General features: G+C 32.4%; 1 protein-coding gene across 2 annotated transcripts in view; it reads right to left on the bottom strand.

The window, feature by feature from the left end:
• Nucleotides 1–19,463, bottom strand: part of LOC114349521 (ATP-binding cassette sub-family D member) — a 276,122-nt gene that overhangs the window by 51,815 nt on the left and 204,844 nt on the right. Inside the window, exon 1 of one of the 2 annotated variants that reach the window (XM_028299926.2) lies at nt 3,591–3,797. The exons of the other annotated variant lie outside the window; for it this stretch is intronic. The gene's annotated coding sequence lies outside the window, so the exon portion shown is untranslated. Of the gene's footprint in view, nt 1–3,590; nt 3,798–19,463 lie in introns of those variants that run through there. 2 annotated transcript variants of the gene reach the window in all.

The raw sequence follows: 19,463 nt of genomic DNA, 5'->3' as shown, positions 1-19,463 counted from the left end.
TTCGGCCGTTTGGTGATCTACCTCGTGCTATCTTTACTAGTATTCCTTCTCCCATTTTGCTTATATGGCTATACCATTTATAAATATAGTTTTCTTCTTCTTCTTCCTGCTTCCTTAATAGGCTCGCGCCTGTTCCATCTTCGGATGCCTCCTCATCAGATATCCAGGTTGTCACTACATCTCTTCTTTGGCCTTCCTGTACTCCTTCGGCCGTTTGGTGATCTACCTCGTGCTATCTTTACTAGTATTCCTTCTCCCATTTTGCTTATATGGCTATACCATTCCTTTCTTCTCTTCAGTGTCCAGTCATTTATATTCTCTATATTACAGCTTTGCCTGAGGTCTGTGCTACGTTGTTATAATGATTTTCCTTTGACATCTCTGACAATTTTCATTTCCCACGTCCACGTTCCATCAGTCTTTTTGTCCTTGTGGTGTCAGGTCTTGTTTCCGCGGTGTAAGGCCTTGTTCATATAGGGCGGTTTGCCAATGTCGACGCCGCGGTTTACCTGTTTTCCCCCTGTTTATCTTGGTGACTTCAAAGGCGACATTAGGGTGAGATCAAGTAAAACAGGGGCAAAACAGGTAAATCGCGGCGTCGACGTTGGCAAACCGCCTGCATATGAACAAGCGGTAAGTCATAATTGACCCAACTACTGTCCTATAGATCTTGGCCTTTGTTTCTGTCCGTAGATGCGTGTTGCGCCAGATAGTGTATTTAAGACATCCCGCTATTCTGTTGGCTTTGTTTACTTGTTGGGCAACTTCCGCTTCTGTGTCTCTATAACTGTGCACTCCCAGGTAGGTGATACTTCTTTCTTGCTGGATTATTTTGCTATATACGTCCAGCTTGCACCTTATTGGATCTTTAGAGATTACCATACTTTTTTACCAAAATATACATATTTTTATAACGAAATTAACAAGTAATTACCGCTAATTACAACAGCTTGATGGAGTCCACAAAAAGACTCGGAACCGGAAAACGCAGGGCACTATAAGTCGGACATTATACAGGGTGTCCCCAAAAATGTGCGTTCCTTAAAGGTATGGATAGAAGGCACAATGTAGAGCAAAACAGTCTTAAAACATTTTTTTCTTAATTGAGCCGTTTGGCTAAAAAAACGAAAATACATTTTGGTATGCAAATTGAAGTCTGGCAACAACGTCCAATACAAAAATCTTAAACAGTCACAAAAATAGTAGGTTTGTGGGTCAGTTGTATCTGGTAGGTAAAATAATGTAAATATCAACCAAACCCATATCAATTTCTGCAGGGGTCTAGTGTTTGCATTTTTTCACCTGTCCGTGGTCGTCCCCTCACATCAAACAAACCAAGAATTTGGTTTGTTTGATGTTATTGACATTGGATATTTGGCATAATTGGTTAGTTTCTGTACCGAAAGAATGGGTATTTCTTATTTCTTAACAACCTAGTATTTTGGGTATTAAACAAATATTATATCCGTTACTTTGTAAAGGATACAAAAAGGGTAAAGGGTGCAATATTTTATTAATTACACAGAACACTAAATGGAGAGGCCTATAAATTTATTGCAAAATATTTTGCCGGTACTTCTTAAAGTGACTTTGAAAACACGACGGGAAATGTGGTTTCTTCACGACATTTTACCAGAGCTGTGAAAAATCTTTTGGATACCACTTATACTCATCATTGAATTGCTAGGAATGGACTCATACTGTGGCCACCTCGAAGTCCCGAATTCAATGTATTGGATTTTTATTTTTGGGGACATCTGGAATCGTTAGTGTATGATAACCGACATGAAATCCAAATATAAGCTGAATTACAAGAACGCATTTTGATGCTGCAGAAACTATCCGACATAATTTAGTTAACTATGGCATTACTAACAACTGGATTCGTCGTATCGATGCATATGTTCGCACAGGTGGAGCTCGCTTTGAACATTAACCCGGCACCTGCCACGTGGGGTGCTACCAGCACCCCATAACACATTTTTATCAAATATTTGGTATTTCAAGTTTGGTAACCGAGCTGTGCGTCATAATAGCTTTCTATAATATTATACAACATATATTTGTTAGTGTTTGAAGTGGTTATTTAGTGTCATTCTGAACTTATAGCTCTAAAGTGGAATTGGGGTGTCATCATCTGGCACTTTAAGTTTTAAATTTTTTCTGTATTTTTGATAAACAGGTCAAATTTACATTTTTTATTGAAATAACTGATTTAAATTATTAATATAGACTCTATACTCACTAAATCTTAATTTTTTTAGATATTTTACTTGACTTCATTTATTATGGCTTGGTACTTGCTAATTTGCTTATAACACCTTTTTCATTTTATTTTTGAACTTTTATAACATATTAGTGGCTAATAAGTTAATAAAACATGTTTATTTATATTCTTGTGTTACTCAACACATTATTTTGTTTTTTAAACAAGTAGATCACAGAAAAATTTTAAGGGGTGCTGTGAGCACCCCACGTGGCAGTTGGCGCCTTGCAAAGCCACGTGGCAGGTGCCGGGTTAAGTAAAAACATCTAACTTAATTTTTAGATCACAAGTAAACAAATTACTGATAGTCCGAGCATAATGTAAAAAACTAAATTAGAATTATTAAACGTTGTCTGTTGTATTTAATTTCTACTGTAAACTATGTAATTCAGTTAAAACCCCTTGTATTCAACACCTTTAAAGCTTAATAAATACATAATACTAGTTCAGTAAAAAGATAAAGTGTTTCTTATTGTAAATAATTGATATTATATCAATTCTTTTAAAACAATTCCATATTTCAATAGGTTTCAGAAAAACATAAGGTACAAACAATTTTTCCTAATAGATGCATTTACATTTTAGTAATTAAGTAAACCATAGTTACTTAGTAAAAGTTATAATTTATGAAAAATTTCGGCCCTTAATTATAAATCCTTAATTAATTCAGATAATAGCAAAAATGTCACATTATTAAAGCAAGAAATAACTATTTTGCAGGTAGATACCTACCGATGTCAACAACCCCAAAAATCACACCTCAAATAGTAAATAAACAAGGGGTTCCATTAGGTTAAATTTTCACAGTCATAAATAAGTTCTTCGACACGTTGCCAGGTCATTTAAATTGATGAAAATTCAAATTCACTTATATGGAGAACAATGTAATTTTTTTGGAAACGGTTAACTCTAGAAAAAAATGTTACAGGACTTTTTGTTCTAAATTGTGTATTATATTCATACCTTAAAGGAACGCAGTATTTTCGGGGACACCCTGTATAAAAGAACTCAAAAATCATGGAAAGTACTTGTACATTGTACATTGGGGAAGGATAATTTCGGGGACACCCTGTATAAAAGAACTCAAAAATCATGGAAAGTACTTGTACATTGTACATTGGGGAAGGATAAGAACTAAAGATTTGAACTCCAGAATTAAACAATTTTATCCTGATAGTATTACCGTTGTGTTACTGTATGAGTCCAATAGTCGTTTTGTCTGTTTCATTAGGAATATGTTTTCGTTAATTCATTTTATGGTCTAAATTAGTCACTATTCCCTAATCAAAATAGTCACTAATTTCATGATGTGAAGATGACTCACCTTAAAACAACAGACATGGCCACTACAAGTTGATAAAACAATGAACAACCACAACCACGAATTATTCTTTTATTTTACTTGAAAACCACAACTTGACTCCAGAATTAGTTCACAACACTGAGTCACGACGTGACGTTCCAAACCAGCAGAGTGTAGCCGATACCGATTGATTACCCCTCAATGCTCATTCATACAGTGTGATCTAATCTTGGAACGTCGGATTGCATTATACCACGCATTATACAGATAAGACGGACAAATAATTGATTAGAGGTGGGTAGGCATTATTTGTTTGTCACCGTTACGACCTACGACCAAAAAATATTAAAAATGTAATTGTTAGTTAGGTATATCAGTTCCTTCGAATTATTTCGTATATTGTACTGGGTGTCCCAATAAGAATGGCTCTCGGCCATATCTCAGCAACCGTTTATAGTACAGCTTTGAGAAAAACATATTTATAACAAAAGTTGCCTCGGGAAAAGCCTGGAAATTATTTTTAAAATTGTGGATCCACCGCTAGAGGGCGTAATGGAATATCAAAAATTAAAAACCAAAATTTACAAAATTTATCTAATGAAAGGGCACTGGAAATCCAATCATCGTATTCTTCATAAAATTCTGCGCATATTTGATTTTACAAGTTTAAGTCTACCTTTGCAAATAAGAGGTGGGGGTGAGTGGGAACCTTCTTATGAAAAAATGGCTCTAAGTCCGGTTCTGCTAAATCGAATTTTGCATACTTGGTCTTGTTGAAAACAGCTCTTTTTCGTCAATGTAAGTGTCTTATTTACGAAATATTCTAATAAGTAATATGCAAGCTAGGAGGCGTTATTTCATTATTTTTAGAAATCTAGTTTTCTTTGGAAAATATTAAATATAAGTATGCATTTTTAATCGTGTATTACAATATTAGACCAAATTAGCAACATAATACCGAAAACCGCATGTCGATAGATACCTTTTTTCTATCTCGAGATATCTTAAGAAATGTGTAAATTTTAAACATAACTGCTAATGTCATCGGTAAACGAAGTTAAGGAAAAGTAGTGAGCTATGGAAAAAACAAATACACATTTTCCAGATGTAAACGTATATAATTAATTAAAACAACAATAAGACAAACAACACTATAAAATATAACAAAGAAATAAAAACAACTACTTATTTAGTGACGACCTAAATATTCAAATTGTTGCCCATTATTTTTACTCTTTCAAGAGTAGATTGAACAGCAGTCTCAATTTCTGCTTTCGCAATGCTTTGAATGGCGTTTCGTATTCTCTAGATTCTAGATCATGTTTTCTCGAGTAGTGGGCCTAGAGGCAAAAACAAGGTCTTTAATCCGTCCCCATAAATAAAAGTTTAAAACAGTTAAATCTGTTGCTATTCAATCTACTATTGAAAGAGTAAATGCTTGCATCGAAAATGATGGGCAACAATTTGAACATTTAGGCAGTCACTAAGACTAAGTAAGTATGTAGTTGCTTTTATTTCCTTGTTATATTTTATAGTGATGTTTGTCTTATTGTTGTTTTAGTTAATTATATACGTTTACATCTCGAAAATGTTTATTTGTTTTTTCCATAGCACACTACTTTTCCTTAACCTCGTTTACCGGTGACAGTAACAGTTATGTTTAAAATGTACACATTTCTTAAGATATCTCGAGATAGAAAAAAGGTATCGGCATCCGATTTTCGGTATTATGTTGCTAATTTGATCTAATTTTGTAATACAGGATTAAAAATGCATACTTGTATTTAATATTTTCCAAAGAAAACTAGATTTCTGAAAATAATTAAATAACGCTTCCTAGTTTGCATACTACTTATTAGGCTATTTCGAAAATAAGACACTTACATTAACGAAAAAGAGCTGTTTTCAACAAGACCAATTATGCAAAATTCGATTTAGCAGAACCGGACTTACAGCCATTTTTTCATAAGAAGGTTCCCACTCACCCCACCTCTTATTTGCAAAGGTCGACTTAAACTTGTGAAATCAAATATGCGCAGAATTTTATGAAGAATGCGATGATTGGATTTCCAGTGCCCTTGCCCTTACAGTGCAAAGCTGTACTATAAACGGTTCCTGAGATATGGCCGAGAGCCATCCTTATTGGGACAGCCGGTACATATATCTGACAAACATAACAAATGCAATAATAAGGAAGCCCATGTAATTATGATACCAAAGCCGGGAAAGAACCACATATTTGTTTATTTATTCTTTATTGACGGACCGAAGTCCATTAGTACATGATACAAGTGAAATGTCACACAAATTAGAAAAACAATTCAAAATAGGATCTAGTAGGTACAAAATTGGTACATAGATAATAAACAATAAAAAAATGACTTGCTCTCGTTTAACAATTGAGAGCTAGTCCTATAATATAAAGTAAAAAATCTAAATATGTATCTAAAACATTTTGCAATTGACAAATACAACTTATCTTAGAAGAAAGACAATAACAGTAATTGACAAATCAGTCTTGAAATTAGAACATTAAGTTAAATATAAATGTAATTGTGTGGAAAAAGCAGTAAAGTCGTTCATAAAGAAATCAATAGGACATTTCCGCAAAAGTACAGGTCGATTAGCTTACGTCCAGCAGTAAGTAAAATAGTAGAGTGAGTCATCAAAACCTGACTCCAATCAGAAACAAACAGGCTAGGATTAATCCCAGAAGCACAATTATTGGGATTCAGATCTCAACATTTCAGCGAACTACAAGTACTCAGACTTACAGAATACATAGCAGTTGGATTCAACGACAAGCAATATATGGGAGCAGCCTTTCTGGATGTAAGCAAAGCCTTCGACAGAGTGTGGCATGGAGGACTGAGATTATGAATACAGCGGGGCCACTACGATACTCAGCCCCTACTTCTAAGCGACCTGAGGTTCCGGGTCCAGATAGGACCAGTTTAACCTGAACACGGAATTCCCAGTCTTATCATCCGAAACACTAAACAGCCTTTATGCAGATGACACTGCAATCGTGGAAAAACACAGTAACCTGGATATAGCTGTACGAAATCTACAGACGGCACTCGAAGGATAGAAGAATAGAATATCCAATGGAAAATAGCAATAAACTCAGAAGAGACCCGGATTATCTTCAAAAGAGAGCGGTTATCTTCAAAAAGAGAAGAGATATCCCAGAATAAAAGCTAACAGTTCAAGACAAACCCAATGACAAAACGAACACGAAAAAAAAAGAACCGAAAAAAAAACTGGATCACAGAACAAAATATAACTGAGTGTAAATAATATTTCTAGGCTATAAAGTACCACCTTAGGAAACTATGTTCTTATTAGTAAAATTACGATTTATCAGCCAAATTGCAAAACTATTTTTTTCTACAACCATGTTAAAAATACAATTTTTAGCACTCCATACGAGCGTTAAAAATGCTACTTGAAGGCACTAGTGCTTTAAAATATTTTTAAGGCACTGCAGTTCATATTGACCGTATAGACAATTTTTATGTAATGTCAAAAAAATATAAAAATGGAATGTCAGTCAAGTTCAAGTAAAAGTTTTTGTAGATATTGTCCTGTAATTACGTTTGTAGAAAAAATATTGTATGATATGCGTGTTAAAAAGTACATTTTTAAGGCACGCATGTGAATTGCAGAACTCGCTATCGCTCATTCTGCAAACTTTCACATGCGTGCCTTAAACGTGTACTTTTAACACTTATATCATAAATAACTATTAAGAAATGATGCGTAGCTACTTACATTTTCTAATCTGTAAAACCCCAAAACATACTAAAATAAACTACTATTATTTTCATATTTTAAATCAACACGACTTGTTTTTAGCGAGTAGATAAGAAAAAATGAAGGACTGATTAAAAAGTGTGCCCTATAAATACCCAACATTAATATGTAAGTAAAAAGTAGTAAATACACTAGTAAACAATGAATTAATTATGATTTAATTTAAAGTAAATTTTATTATATGCGTTATTTAAACAATATATTTTTAAAATATACGTCTACAATAAATAAAAATATTTTTCAATAATACAACGTCACAAAGATATTTTCGACAAACAACTACATCAATAGTAAGTATACTTTTCTTTCTTTTCCTTTGTTTGTTTGTTACTCTCTGTTCCTCTTCAAAAACACTCCCACAAAAATATTTTTGAAGTTGTACACACTGCAGTTTTCACACACTTTACTTTACACACTTCAAAAATACTTTTTTTTTCACATTCACTCAGTTAAATTAAGTTACAGTAATAAGTGATATACTAGCGTTACAGTAATTAAATTACCACTTAGTTTTTATTAAATGAAGATAACTATCCTACTATACTGAAGAAATAAGAGTGAGAACTGAAAGAGCACGTGGCAACTTCGTGGATGAAAAAGATTTTATGCAGCAAAGACATACATTGGCCCTCAGACTAAGACTAATTAAATGTTATGTACACAGTGTGCTTTACTAGCAGAATCATGGATAGATAGAGTCACGAATGTAGAAGTGTTAAAGGAGAATAGGCAGAGAGAGGGAAATTGAAAACACAATAAAAGAAAGGAAATTACAATGTCTCGGACATTGTAGGATGGTAGGAGAGACAATAGAGGGTAGGAGAAGCGTAGGAAGGAGACGCGTTTCCTGGATGAAGAATCTGAGAGAATGGTTTGATTGCGGATCAAGGCAACTATTCAGAGCAGCTGCCTCGAAGGTCAAAATAGCCATGATGATTGCCAACCTTCGTCGCGGAGATGACACTTAAAGAAGAAGATCCTACCATGAAAAACAAGCTCGGATTAAAATTTTAATGAGACATTGTTTCAGCAAGACCCGGCTCCAGCTCATTTGGTGTAAATATTCGACGTTATTTAGATCAGACATTTACGGGAAATTGCATTAATATATTAGATATGTAGTATTGAATACCCTCCTCGTTCACCCGATTTGAACCCTAAAGATTATTTTTATTGGGGATACTTAAAACTAAATCAGCAAGTGTTACAGAGCTAAGACACAGAGTTATTGACGAATCCATATTAATTTCTGGAGAAACATGGAGAAATGTAATAAAAGCATTATACCCTCGTTTAGGTTACTGTCCAATTAACAACGGAGGACAATTTGAACACTTGATTAGGTAGTGTTAATTATTATTTTCAAATTGAGTTGTATGTACATTGTACATAGTCTGAACTAACAAAATTATTGAGACGATTAGACGTTTCTAGGCTTTTGATTTATTGTTTTCAGATGTGTTTGTCATCAATCAAACTAAGAGCCGGTACTTTATGTCCAGATTAGGGACAGAAAATACCGGCTCTAAGAATAACAGACTTCATAAATGCAATTATAATAATTATTACCTATAATTATAATAAAAATTATAATTGCATTTATTAAGTCTATTGCTATTCTTAGGGCCAGTATTTTCTGTCCTGATTAAATCATATCAATCAAAAAGCAAATTTTTTTATCAAATTTGGTAGCTTAAGGTCGCTGATTACAAATCTAACATTATTATGGCCGAAAGAAATTAGAAAATTTTATTTTTAACGCATATTTGTTTAAAATTTTATATTATAAGGGACTTTCGAAATTGCTGACTACCAATACATTATCTTTATGAAGTACAATGTGAGCCAGTATTGCATTTATTAAGTCTGTTATTCTTAGGGCAGGTATTTTCTGTCCCGATTGAATCCCGGTTAACTAACCGGGATTTAATCGGGACATAAAGTACCGGTCCTAAATGTCTTGAACTCCATTACTACTATTTATACCGAAACAATCATTACAGTTGTAACCGTTACAAAAATTATTGTCTCTCCCACCTCTACAGTACAGTGTCGCCCGGATGCGATTTATTCGGAGTACTTCCGTTGGGAAAGGTTTTTAATGAGAGGTTAAACAATCTAAGGAAATGTAAAAAACCAAAAAATTAATTGGTAATAATTATCAACGGAATGAATGATGGTGTATTTTTTTACTATATAAATATATACCATTGTTTTGTGTAGAAATTCAGATAAGTTTCTTTTCACAATAGCAAAATTTACATCTTACATACATTTACATCTATCTAATACACTTTACAGAATTAAAATGGGATTATTTAAGGGGCCTCAGCAATGTTTTAAACTTATAAACAATTTTTTGGCTTATAAACAAATAGCTTTGTTTAATAATAAAAAAATTAATTTTTAGCAATGCAAATAATTAAAACGGGTATAATTTGACTTAAACTTTCAAATGCTGTCAGCAGAATTGCTATTTTAATTTTTAATCAAAAGTTATTCGCGTTCAAAAATTGCAATTTTTCGAATTTTTGAAAGTTTCACTGCGTTTATCCCGAAAACTATGCATCCTACGAAAAAACTTGTAAGAACATTTTTTGCTTAGAATTACCCAAGAAATACAAAAAAATGTTTTATTTTGCGAAAAATCGATGTTATGTAATTCCTCAAGTTCTTCGTTTATAACAATAAAAAAAATCGTGTTCTACGGGTAAAAAAATACATAAAAATTTTGGGTAAGTCCATCTAAATAAAGGAACCGTAGCACCCCCTCCTGGCCACAGGACTAATTTGTTTATAAGCCAAAAAATTGTTTATAACTTTAAAACATTGCTGAGGCTGCTTAAACAATCCGATTTCAATTCTGTAAAGTGCATTAGATAGAGGTGGAGTGCCTCTTTATATGTAAAAAAATTGACAAATCTTTGTATGTTCTAGTTTTTGTTCTGCAAGATTTTAAAAAATTTTAATTTTTTTAAAAAAGTTAAATTGCAAAATTATTATGCAAAATCTAGTAAGTCAATTTTAATGAAATCTGGTGGATGGTTTTAGCACATTACAAAAATTTTCTAAGTGAATTAGGAAGGTTCCAAGTGTAACCTAAGTGATGGAAAATCATTGAATAAGGACAGGCTTGTTTTGCCCCCTTATTTTATATTTATTGCTATTTTGCAGCAAGGTTGATAAATTAAGACATTTTTAACCAATCGCATCTGATAGAGAATTTAATTATCTTTGTTTTATTCCTATACGACTTTGTTCCAAAATGAATCGTTTTAAAGTTATAAGCAAAAAAAGTAGAAAAAAAAACGAAATTTTTTGAAATTTTTAAATATTTTATTTTTTTTTATTAATGTTCCGGGCATATTTGAGAAGGAGCATAAATCAATTATTATTAACGAAGTTATAACCTAACTTTATCCGCAAAAATCTGAATGCCATCTCTCACATCCACCTAAAAACAGATCCTTACTGGTCTATGGGACATTATACAAAACTAGTTAGTTCAACTATGGAACTAACAGATGGTTCACGTAAATTCGGAAGCAGTTTTTCGTTTTTCTTTCTACCATTTCACAAACATCTCCGTATTCATGTTATCATGATAATTAATAAGCCGATTTTGATTTTGACGAAAACACACGATCCCCTACATCAATAAAACTATGGTTTCCAACCGCATGCATTATAATATGTCTCTTTCCCTTAGTATCGGCATGTTTTATGGATTTTACACTCTCCTGCCAAATCCATTTTCCACCTTTAGCAAAAATCCATGTCTCAAAATGAACAAATAAAGCGTGTTCTTTTTTGAAGTTATACTTCTTTAGGCGCGATTGAGAGTAAAATTTTTCATAAATCTGCGCGCATGCGCACACAGACAGTATGACGTTTAGTTGCTAATCTTTCAAATTATGCATCAGCGCAAATAAGCCATTAAAATAATATATTAGTGTTTTTTAGTAAATGTATTATTTATTATAATTTTGTGTCCTTGGATTTGTCTTCCTTGGGCGTAAAATAATAAAACATCTATTTTTATATTCCACTTGTCACCGTGATGTGTAATTATGTATATCTGAAACGTCAGTAACATGCGCCTTGATGGCCTGGTTGGTAGAGCATTGGACCAGAGATCGAGAAATCGCGAGATCAAATCCCGGACGATTCATACTTTTTTCTTTTTTTAATATTTGGCATTGTTAAGTTTTGGTTAATTTTTGGTAATTATTGTTAATTTTTTGTATTGTAACTGTTAAGTATATTTATTTCGTTGAAATTATATAATAGAAGTATAACTTCTTACGTGCGTACAAAGTACATACACATTCTTTTTTTTTAATTATTAAGGCACGTATCCACTATGTTTGCGATCTTGCGCTCCACACTCCCTGCAATTGCCCCAATCGATACGGCTCCCGTACATATAAACCACCACCGATTGGAACACTCAATGGAGCAGTTGCAGGAGCGCAAGAGGAGCGCTAACATTGTGGATACGTGCCTTTATAGTTTTTTAAAAACTCGATTTTTTTGTGAACGACACTAGCTCTACAAAAACATAAGCTTCATAAAAAAAACATAAAATACATTTACTGTAAATAACTTCTTATTAATACATACTGTAAAAAGGTTATAAAAAAGGATTTTTTAAAATAAATTTAGAAATTACTTGTTTCATATTTTCATTTATAAACGATTTACTTTCGTATTTCTTATGCTGTACAGTAGAGTGGACCATTGTCTATCGAGGGTCTAGCCATAATCCAAAACATTCGCAAATTTCTGTTTACACTTTAGTTGTTTTACATTATTTTATTTAATTGTAATCCTCGGGCAGTTATTTTTGTATAACTATATATAAAATCCTAAAATAAAATTCATAAGCCAATGAAATAAAAAAATGATCCAGAGTTTTAAAAATAGAGCGAAGCAGATACTTCGATACTTGTATTTCAGTCTTTTCTCATATGTTTTCAAGGTTGCATTGATTGAACTTGGAACAACATCTACGTTCATGTGCACCGTGAATGTACATAGTTGAATAATTATTATCTATTTGTTACACCGGACATTGCTTAATGTTAATGTTAAGCAATAATTAAAGATATGTTACGAGATCTGAGAAATGAAAAATATTTTTTAGGTTGCGTACAATGACTGTGCTTTTAATATAGGTATGTATGTTACAGTTCAAGTTGATTCTCAGTTAGAGTTGACTATTCCTAGTTCGAGTCAACTCCAACTGAAACGAGCAGTAAAAGTTGATTTGAAAAATTTAATTCAACTGTTACTAGTTGAAGTAGACTCTTCCTAATGTGAGCTCCACACTCTCGCCGAAGTCGATCGAGGTTTAACAAGTACGAGAATGTAGACGGCCACCTTGTGCAACTTTGCCTCACTTCGTTCTACTTCCATTCTCTGTCGGTCTGGCGCGTCCGAGTCAAAGGGATCTTTGTCGGTATCGCACCGCTCCTTTGTCGGTATCACACTTCTTCGCGAAGTAGAACGAGTGTGTAGAGAGGTACTTCGGACTTCGGTCAACTTTGGCGAAGTAACTTCGCCGAGAGTGTGGAGCCCGCTAAACCCTTGTTAATAAAAGTAGATCGCGGGAAAAATAGAATCAACTCTTACTAGTTTGAGTTGACTATTCCTGGATCGATTCAGTAAATGTAGATTATACGAGTATAATCTCACGTGCTTTTTTGATGAGTGTGCGTCTCTTTGTTTTGACCGTTCCAACTACTTATCACGATTTAAACATATCGAGTAACATTTAATTTCTAGAATCGGTTGTTTGTGTAGTAAGAACTAAAAAAGGGTACCAAATGGAGAACAACAACTTAAAATAATCTGCTATGCGGACGATGCAATAATAATCTCTCAAAGTGAAGATGATTTACAACGTATGCTACACCAATTCAACATAATCCCCAGAAAATTTAACATGTTAATTTCCTCAAAAAAGACAAAATGCATGGTTATAACAGCAGATCCAATAATATGTAAATTGGAGCTGGAAGGTCAGATAATAGAACAATAAGTGATGGAGCTTAAATACCTAGGCATCACACCACGGAAGGCTCGAAACAGAAGTGGAAGATCAAGTGAATAGAACAAACAGAGCCGCAGGTTGCCTGAATGCCACAATAGGGAGAAATAAAAATATCGGAAAAGAAATGAAAGGCAGAATTTACAAAACAGTCATCAGACCAATAATGACATACGCGGCAGAAACACGACCCAACACAGAGAGGACAAAAAGATTGCTCGAAACAGCGGAGATGAAAACCCTTCGAAAAATCGATGGTAAGACTCTATGGGACAGAGCTAGAAGTACAGATATACAAGGTGGTGTATAACATTAATAACTGGGTAAGAAACAGAAGAATAGAATGGAATGACCACATAAGCCGAATGACAACAAATAGGATAGTGAGGACAGCGAGAGGAAGCCGATCAAAGGGAAGACCACGAAAACGATGGAACGACAACTTATTAGAGGCACATTGAAAAAATAGACAGAGTCATGTCTATTCAAAAAGAAGAAGAAAGAAGAAGAAGAGGTTGTTTGTGTGAATCAGCTCTTACTAAATGGTATTGGGAAGAGCCTATTACTTTTTATAGGTAAAGTCTACTTTTACTAGTAAATGTTGAATAAAATCTTCATTTTATATTTATACTCAACTTATACTAAAACCAGGCGTTTGAGTTGACTCGAACTAGGAATAGTCAACTCCAATTGGATAACCAACTTGAACTGTTAGCCAAGCCGCACACCAAAGAAACATGAAACGAAAAACATGAAACATGAAACGAAAAACATGTTTCATGAAACTAAAACACTGCTAAACAAATCTCAAAGTCCGCCTACCAACGAAACGAGTGTGATTCATGCTCATGACACATTTTTATTTTCGGAAAGTTTCATAAATGGCCGGACGTATATTTGTTTAGCAGTGGTTTATTTCCATGAAACGTAATTTACGTTTCATGTTTCTTTGATGTGCGGTCGGGCTAACATGTACAATAAATAATGTACATATTTATAACATAATTCACACTTGTTGTACAGTATAAGGAAAATGCAAACTTTTGATGAAGACGAAGACTGATTAAACCACTTACCTAGGTTAGAAGCTACGAATGTTATTCTTCTACTGGGACCCCTCTTTCCACATATTTTACCCTGAATAATAAGATAAAGGACTTCTACGTGTAGTACGATAATACGTAATGGGTGAAGTACTCAAATTTTCGTATTTTTACAATAATTTTCATTACTTCGGGTTGTTTTTTAAACGTTGAAGTTGTAATATCTCTTCATTTGTCACTCTGTCGACCCAGCTTATGCGTAGCACCTTTCGATACACCCACATTTCTAAAGCTTCGAGTTTATTAGAGATTTGGTGATCGTCCATCTTTCAACTGCATACAATTATGTCGAGAAGATGTAACTATTATTATCTGTCCAGATAATACTTATTTTATTCGGAAGACCACTACTCTGGCTTTAAAATGCGTACCCTTATCTCTTTGCTTATATTCCAATTGTCATTTATAGGTATGTTTTATTGGCGAGGAACCGCAAAGTGGGCGACGCCTGGTGGCGAATTTGAAAAGCATCAACTCAAGGAAAACATTGACTTTGCCATTAATTTGTGTACATATTTGCGGTCAGTTTATGTTGTAATTAACAATAATTTCGACTTAAAAAAACTATTGCAGTGTTCCTCAGTATTCATTCCTATTATACTCTACTTAATGACCTAAATTAACCAATGCCAAATCACACATTTTGTTAATTTAACGTTTGCATTAAACGTAGTATTTTTTAATGTTTAAGCGACTGCAAAATTAAATAAATAAATAAAATGTAGTATATATTCTGTACATAGAATGTACATTGTTATGCAAAATATCCCGACCACTTCGTAATTTCCAGAACACAATTATTATAAAATAAATTCACCTACTTAGTTTCCAAGTTTCCAGTTTTTATTTAATTAAAAATTGTTATCTGTTGGTGTAAAATAAACTGTAGTGCACCTATTAATTAAATTAAAAACAAAATTAGAAATCCTAAGATAGATTAATAATTTTTAGAATGCTGTGTGATTATCGGGGGGCCAGATTTTTTTATGAAAAAAAGGTAAAAACAAATCCGTAGTTAGCATCAAATTTTAATGAATGCAAACAGATTAAACATAATTTTGAGTCGTCTTTAACTTATAAGATGTCTTAGTTGCAAAACTTAGTGGTTACTTTGGCAAAACACTCCTGTAAATGATTTTAATTTAACGTTTTAGAACTGTGAATTCAAATGACAAAATGAATTGTTTTCCTAGAGTTGTCGTCCATCTTTGAAATTTTGAGCGCCCTCTGTTGGAATTTAATTTTGCGAATAGGTATGTTATACTGTTTTTTTGGTTAGGTCGCATAATCTAAAAAAAAACAGGTTAAAAGAACCTGGTTTTCCCAGAGTTTTAAGGATAATCTTTTTTGGGAACGATTTTTATTTTTACGTAATCTTTTTTGGAAACGTAATTTTGATTACACCAATAAGTGTGGCTCAATCCCATATAAACATAATACAGAAATAAGTTTTAAAAAATACTTTTGAAATATCTTAATTATGTTTATCTTAAGAGTACATATTTAAGATTTTTCCTAATCTTACATATTACAAAATAATGAACTGATTCATTTAATTGGGATCATCTTATCTTTCATTTTTAAAATATTTTATAAATTATTGTCTTCTATTAATGTCAATATTTTTAATAAACTTCTTATAGTCATTGATTAATATTACACATCAACAAAAAAAATAGAATACAATCAAATATGGCACAATGAGCTCAAAACAAATATTATTTGTAATTATCGCTCCTTTATTTAATATCTCAACAACCTCTTTTTCAATCCAAATTTGTTTAACCATATCCTGTACAAACCTGCTTGAACTTTAGAGGCCCACATCTAGAATGAAAGCTTAACATAAATAAGGATAACTTCATCACAAATTACACATTTTTTTGGCATATATTTTTAGCGTGCTCCTTATAGGTGACAAAATTAAAGATGAAGATACAAACCACCTCTGAATCACGAAAAATGTTTTTTTTTAAACGCATACCAGGCCATAACAGCACTATGAATTAATGACATGCCAGTATGTGTTTGCGATTCCTGTCCATAATTTTAATGCTGAAAGAATTTTTTCCCTTATGAATATTCAATAGACGGACGAAAGGAACAAGATGGGAGCGGATACCCTTTATAGTCCAGGGTAATAAGGTTTTTTCCATGACACTTGAACAGCAAGGGTACTGAAGCGTTTTTTCGACAGGTAATACCTATAATAGCAAATTGTAACTATTTCCTGCGTAGGATCTGGCGGCCATTTTTATTTATAAACAATTAACTGTCAAAAAATGGCATGTTTCACTTTTTTTTTCAAATCAATGGAAAACAGAGAAACTTATGGTTTTTTTAGTACAATTATCTTCGAGATTATGGAAAAAGCTTTAAAATTACGTATTACAAAGTTTGATATACTCATTTATTGTTAATATAATTGCGAAAAAAGGTCGGAATTGCAAAAAAAGATTATTTTTGCAATAATTGTTGTAAAAATTAGTGTACAGCTTTGAAATTTTTGTCAAATAAGGGTTCTTTGGTGCTTAATATGTGATAAAAATTTCAAAGCGATTCATTCAATTGTTTAAATTTTATTCAAATTGTTTATCCCAGAGAGCATTTTTTTGCAATAACATAAGTCAGAAGAAAATGACGTTACTATATTTATCAGTCAACGGTTAGAACCATTCCACAGTTGTCAAATGAAAGAGCATGAGCTATTATTTCAACTTGGTTTAAAAAAAGTAAATAAAAAATGCATTTACAGTAGAACCCCGCAAATCCGAACTAATTGGGGGGAAGCCTGTTCGGATTCCGAAAAGTTCGGATTATCCGAAAGTTAGCCTTAACTAGTAGTTCAAAGCTTTCATTGTGATTTTGAGTAGCCAAACGTTCTCGCAAGAGTGTGGACAATATTTTTGGACTCAAGTTGACTACGAGAGAATCAAAGTAAGTTTGTGTTTAACCTTTATAAACACTTTATAAACCTATATAATATTAAAGTATAATATTTATTTTTAAGAAATTTTAAATGTCAAAGTCCTAGTAATCCTACATTGTCCAATTTTCTGGCTTTACTCTGTATAATAAACATGTTTTTAAGTTTTTGTCTTGAATTTTTAAATTTTTTTCACTTTCCGTTGGTTCGGATTTACCGAAAGTTCGGATTCGCGGGGTTCGGATTTACGGGGTTCTACTGTATTAGTAATAAATAATTATGCAAAAGTATCGTAAATCTTTCCTTATAAACTTTTTATTTTGTTATATAAGAAATTATACATATTTATTACAATTTTTTATCAATTATGATATAGACAACATTTATTGGTAGTTGTGCACTTAAAACAGGGTAAAAAAGTTAATTTTTTTTGGAAAAAGTTATTCAAAAAGTTTATAAAGAAAAATTGACGATACTTTTGCATAATTATTTATTACTAAGAAATGCAATTTTTATTCACTTTTTTAAACCATGTTGAAAATGTAGCTCATGCTCTTTCATTTGACACCTGTGGAATGGTTCTAAGGTCATTTTTTTCTGACTTATGTTATTGCAAAAAATGTGCTCTCTGGGATAAACAATTTGAATAAAATTTAAACAATTGAATGAATCGCTTTGAAATTTTTATCACATATTAAGCACCAAAGAACCCTCATTTGACAAAAATTTCAAAGCTGTACACTAATTTTTACAATAGTTATTAAGAAAATATATTTTTTTTCCAATTCCGACCTTTTTTCGCAATTATATTAACAATAAATGAGTATATCAAACTTTCCGTTGATTTGAAAAAAAGGGGAAAATGCCATTTTTTGACAGTTAATTGTTTATAAATAAAAATGGCCGCCAGATCCTACGCAGGAAATAGTTACAATTTGCTCTTATAGGTATTACCTGTCGAAAAAACGCTTCAGTACCCTGGCTGCTGAAGTGTCACGAACAGGGTATATTTTTGTCTTATTACCCTGGCCTATTATGTAATATTGCAAATACACAAGATACCAACAATAAATTCATGAAGAAATTCACGAGTTCTTCAAGGTCAAATTTGACGTGTAGAAAGCACACTTTGACATCCAAATTTACAGTGAATAAAAAGAAAATGAAGAAATTTGACGAAATAGAACATGTCCAATTATACGACATGTTTTATTTCTACAAATTTCTTCATTTTCTTTTTATTCAACGGCAAAATTGGATGTCAAATTATGCTTTATACATGTCAAATTTGACCTTGAAGAATTTCATGAATTTATTGTTGGTGTAAAGCGGGTATAAAAATTGTTTGTTCTAGTTTTTACATGTTTATATTGAATAAGAAAGCTTTTATTAGCTGGAACGAAAAAAATATCCCTAATTAAAATTCTAAAGATTTTTAACAAAACTTTGACTAACTATTTTAGTTATCTTGTTGAAGTTATACTTCTTTAGACACGAGGATAAATTTTTATTTTACTGAGCGCATGCGCACACCGACAGTATGGTATAAGCGTTATACGGGATCTGATTGGGTGTTAAAATCATCTGTCAATAATTGTTCAATATGGAGATTTTCTATAAACAAATTAATGTTGTGTATATTAGTTTTTATTGTTGTGATGGCAGAGAAAAAAGCAAGTTTATAATATTGTAGTGACTTTTTAAATAGTTTTTAAAAGCGACAGGTACGTAATAATTGTAAATGTTTCAGTATCCTAATAAAAAATTTCATAGGTACCTACCTATTCGGAAAATTTAAAAAGAACCTACCAAAATAGTATGTAATGCTTTGATTTACATAATTTGATTACCATCAAAATTTCTATCAATATTCACCTAATATATTGTTTTCTTACTCTATGTTTTGTTGTATTTTAATATTTCTTTGAATTCTAAATAATTTCAATTCAAAATCAAAATAATTTGGTTAAATTCAGAACCGTCAAAAGTTTAATCCG

Source organism: Diabrotica virgifera, chromosome 3, assembly GCF_917563875.1.
Source record: "Diabrotica virgifera virgifera chromosome 3, PGI_DIABVI_V3a".
Classification (NCBI taxonomy): Eukaryota; Metazoa; Arthropoda; class Insecta; order Coleoptera; family Chrysomelidae; genus Diabrotica; species Diabrotica virgifera.
The sequence above is the reverse complement of the archived record's forward strand: the minus strand, read 5'-3'. Positions and strand labels throughout refer to the sequence as shown.